Below are 5,175 nucleotides of genomic sequence, written 5' to 3' on the forward strand. Positions count from 1 at the left end.
TTTTTTGATATCGAGTGATGGGAAAAATGTATTTCATATGTAAGAACATCATTAAGTATCACGTGCCCATCAATTTCTCTGCATCTTGCTCCTGAAATGACTGTCACCAGGATCTATTTGATTCCATGCAACCTTTTGAAACATAAGATTGACGGGTCAGTTACTGAAAAATGTAGGAAGAAGGTCCTGAGGAAGCAAGAGATTGATGTATTGTCAGAATGTCGGCAGTTATATGTCATGGATGACGAGCCAATACAGGTGTGAGAAAATGACCAGATATGACCAGTGAAGGGGGCACCGCCCTCCTGATAAGGATGGAGTTGTCAGACCAAACGTCACATCAGGTACACACCAGGCGCTCTGTGGAAGGCTGTTAATATGCAACTGCTCCTCCTGGGAAGTTTAGAATACATGCCAAGTGCTCCATTTTATATGAAGACTAGTTCTCAAACTCAAGGCACATTCTCTGAGAAAATCCAGGGAACCACAAGAACAGGGTCAAGAACCCAGGATTAGGAAACCTCAGTCAGGACATTCAGTCTCCAAATGACTTACTGCCGTACAAGTTCAGACAGTCCTTGATCCTCAGATCTCAGTGGATGGTGAAATGGAAACTGGACAAGCATGGGGAACATCTACAGGTGTAGGAGATGAGAAAGCACCCATCCATGGTTAGAAATAAAGACAAGTCAGGGCAATATTTACAAGCAGGTGTTCATGGGACCCCATTCAGGTGGTGGGCAGCCTGAAGTTTATACACTTGGGGGAGATAGTTCTCTTAAGAAACAAAGAGAAAAAATAAGAGATTACAAATATAAAACTGGATGGCAAAACCAATACAATATTGTAAAGTAATTAACCTCCAATTAAAATAAATAAATTTATATTTTAAAAAACAAATAAAAAGTATAGACAGTAAAGTACAAGATCTCCCTGGTGGCTCAGATGGTAAAGCGTCTGCCTGCCGTGCGGGAGACCCAGGTTCAATCCCTGGGTTGGGAAGATCCACTGGAGAAGGAAATGGCAACCCACTCCAGAATCTTACCTGGAAAATTCCATGGACTGAGGAGCCGTGGGGCCGCAAAGAGTCAGACACGACTGAGCAACTTCACTTTCACTTTCACTTTCACAGACAGTAAAAAAAAAAAAAAAAAAACTAGGTATGAATGTAAATACTAATTTAGAATGAAAAAAGACAGCTAATTTTTGGAGTTAGTAATTCTTCCTTTTCCTGAAATATGTTTAGTCAGTTTACCCAAAAGGTTTTCCCAGCTGTCCTCCCTGGGTGCAGCCTGACTTCTCCCCCACTCTAGAAAATGCTGCACCTCCCAGCAATTCCCAAATCTCAAGGGATCTAGATGAGGAAGGAAACCTGAAGTTACACCACCCATATCTTCATGAGAAATACATTTTTTTCTGGTTCAACACAATACAGGTCTTGAATGGCCCAGTTCAGTTCAGTTCTGTCGCTCAGTCGTGTCCTACTCTTTGCAACCCCATGAATCAAAGCATGCCAGGCCTCCCTGTCCATCACCATCTCCTGGAGTTCACTCAGACTCATGTCCATCGAGTCTGTGATACCATCCAGCCATCTCATCCTCGGTCGTCCCCTTCTCCTCTTGCCCCCAATCCCTCCCAGCATCAGAGTCTTTTCCAATGAGTCACCTCTTCGCATGAGGTGGCCAAAGTACTGGAGTTTCAGCTGTAGCATCATTCCCTCCAAAGAAATCCCAGGGCTGATCTCCTTCAGAATGGACTGGTTGGATCTCCTTGCAGTCCAAGGGACCCTCAAGAGTCTTCTCCAACACCACACTTCAAACACATCCATTCTTCGGCGCTCAGCCTTCTTCACAGTCCAACTCTCACATCCATACATGACCACAGGAGAAACCATAGCCTTGACTAGGTGGACCTTAGTCGTCAAAGCAGTGTCTCTGCTTTTGAATATACTATCTAGGTTGGTCATAACTTTCCTTCCAAGGAGCAAGTGTCTTTTAATTTCATGGCTGCAGTCACCATCTGCAGTGATCTTGGAGCCCAAAAAAACAAAGTCTGACACTGTTTCCTCTGTTTCCCCATCCATTTCCCATGAAGTGATGGGACCAGATGCCATGATCTTCGTTTTCTGAATGTTGAGCTTTAAGTCAACTTTTTCACTCTCCTCTTTCACTTTCATCAAGAGGCTTTTTAGCTCCTCTTCACTTTCTGCCATAAGGGTGGTGTCATCTGCATATCTGAGGTTATTGATATTTCTCCCGGCAATCTTGATTCCAGCTTGTGTTTCTTCCAGTCCAGCGTTTCTCATGATGTACTCTGCATAGAAGTTAAATAAGCAAGGTGACAATATACAGCCTTGACGTACTCCTTTTCCTATTTGGAACCAGTCTGTTGTTCCATGTCCAGTTCTAACTGTTGCTTCTTGACCTGCATACAGATTTCTCCGGAGGCAAGTTAGGTAGTCTGGTATTCCCATCTTTTTCAGAATTTTCCACAGTTTATTGTGATCCACACAGTCAAAGGCTTTGGCATAGTCAATAAAGCAGAAATAGATGTTTTGCTGGAACTCTCTTGCTTTTTCCATGATCCAGCGGATGTTGGCAATTTGATCTCTGGTTCCTCTGTCTTTTCTAAAACCAGCTTGAACATCAGGGAGTTCACTGTTCACGCATTGCTGAAGTCTGGCTTGGAGAATTTTGAGCATTACTTTACTAGCTGACTTAAAATATTAGTCAGAGAGGTTCTGTGTCCTGTTAACAATGTGAATTTCTAGATCTCAGAGACTAGGAGCTTGGAGACCACACAGACTAAATCTTGTGTGTACCATAACAGTGGACTGAAACCCAGAGAGCTGGAAGTCACCAAGGACACCCAGCCAGCCACGCTACACCCCCTCCCAACACCACCACCACCACTAATGCTCCTCCTATAGGCACAGACCTTTGCCTTCTGTCAGAACTGGAGGGATAGTTCAAGGAGAATATGCAATCCATTATGTTGTAATTAAGTTAGTTAAACAGTATTTCCTGAGGGTTACCTAGATATATATTGGAAGGATAGGAATATATGAAACGGTTTTGCACTTTCTCTCAGCACAAGAGTCCAGCTGAGCAGGTCAGCAAGGTATGAGTGATAAATGTTCATAAATCAGCAAGTGTGATACACAGCAGCTGAACAATATCTTTTACTTGGATGATCGACCGATGAATGGATAAAGAAGATGTGGTACACATATACAGTGGAACACTACTCAGTCTTAGAATGAAGCAGCAACATGGATGGACTTGTCATACTAAGTCATACTTATCATAGGGATTGTCATACTAAGTGAGGTAAGTCAGACAGAGAAAGACAAATATGATATCACTTATAAGTGGAATCTAAAACATGACACAAATGAACATATCCATGAAAAAGACTCACAGATATAGAGAACAGACTTGTCATTCCCAAGTGGGTGGTGGGAGAGGGATGAATTGGGTTTAGCAAATGCAAACTGTTACATCAGTTCAGTTCAGTTCAGTCGCTCAGTAGTGTCCGACTCTTTGCAACCCCATGGACTGCAGCACGCCAGGCCTCCCTGTCCATCACCAACTCTTGGAGTTTACCCAAACTCATGTCCATTGAGTCGGTAAAGCCGTCCAACCATCTCAACCTCTGTTGTCCCCTTCTCCTCTTGCCTTCAATCTTTCCCAGCATCAGGGTCTTTTCCAATGAGTCAGCTCTTTGCATCAGGTGGGCAAAGTATTAGAGTTTCAGCTTCAACATCAATCCACTCCCAACAATTACATATAGGATGGATAATAAGAATTTCCTACTGTATAGCACAGGGAACTATATTCAATCTCTTGTGATAAATCATAATGGAAAAGAATATGAAAAAAATGTATATTTATGTATAATTGAATCACTTTGTGTAGAGCATTAATTAACACAATGTTATAAATCAACTATACTTCAATAAAATAAAATTTAAAGATAGCATTGATGTATCTTTATGAAGTATTAAGTACTATTAAGATGTTCTCTGGTTAATACTAATTCCTAAAAGTACAAGCATATTTGGTTTAGCTGTATATTATTTTTAATACACATATCATCCCAAAGATCTGACTCAAGCTACTGTTCCATGTGTCTCTTTAGAAAACTTGACCCAGCTTTATGCTGTTTCCATGTTATCTTTCTGTTGCTGTGTGATTCTCAGTCATCTTCAGATTTAGAAGATGGATTTATTTTCAAAACTCTTCAGGCAAAGTGTTTCTACTTCAGACTTGGTTCGAGGAGGTCTGCACCGCATCAGTCGCTTCACAGCTGCCTCCCGTTCACTGTAGCAAATCTACTTGATGATGTCATTCCTCATTTGTCTCAGTAAGCCTGACTCGAGAGCTGGTTCCCTGTACTCGTTGTCCCAGAATGAGAGATTTGACTCAGGTGCCTTTTGGATGTGAGCCGGTAACACTGCTGCTCTCTGGGCAGTGACTGTGTGGTCCATGGTAGGGGTCTGCAGAACCGTCCCCTTTATTTATTTTGGTTTTGCCTTCGCCAGCCTCTTGTGAATGTGAACATCTAATGGCACTTTCTGCCAACCTGGGCCCTTATCCCTGAGTCCATCATCCAGGTCCCAGGGATGAGGGCCTTTGTACCATCACTTCTTACACTGACATGGCCTCTATTAACCCTAGGATCCTATTCTAAATTCTAGTCCCACTTGATGGCATAGTCTGCCTGGTTACCTTATTTGACAATGCAGATGGATGTTAATAGAAAGTCTGTGCTGGGCTTTTTCTGTTTGTGCTGTTCCCATAAAGCTCCTAAATAATCCACCTATTTTGTTGTTCAGTCACTAAGTCGTGTCTGGTTTATTTGTGACCCCATGGACTGTAGCCCACCAGACTCCTATGTCCCTGGAATTCTCCCGGCAGGAATATTGGAGTGGATTGCCTTTTTCTTCTCCAGGGGACCTCCCTGACCCAAGGATCAAAACTGCACCTCCTGTGTTGGCAAGCAAATTCTTTACCATGGAGCCACGAGGGAATCTACCTATACACCTTCAATAAACGCTAAGTACCAGCAAGATGTCTACCTATTAGACAGATAAAATAACAAACAAACCATGCATTACACACCTGAGACCATGGCTCAGGTTTTCTTTCTCTCTGCTAGCTATTAGTACAAATT

General features: G+C 42.5%; 1 non-coding gene across 1 annotated transcript; it reads left to right on the forward strand.

The window, feature by feature from the left end:
• Nucleotides 1–930: 930 nt before the first annotated feature.
• On the forward strand, nucleotides 931–1,002 carry TRNAG-GCC (transfer RNA glycine (anticodon GCC)). The gene has a single exon. It is a non-coding gene; the product is annotated as a tRNA-Gly (tRNA).
• The last annotated feature ends 4,173 nt before the right edge of the window (nucleotides 1,003–5,175 follow it).

The sequence above is a fragment of the Ovis canadensis genome, chromosome 17 (genome assembly GCF_042477335.2).
Source record: "Ovis canadensis isolate MfBH-ARS-UI-01 breed Bighorn chromosome 17, ARS-UI_OviCan_v2, whole genome shotgun sequence".
NCBI classification, from domain to species: domain Eukaryota; kingdom Metazoa; phylum Chordata; class Mammalia; order Artiodactyla; family Bovidae; genus Ovis; species Ovis canadensis.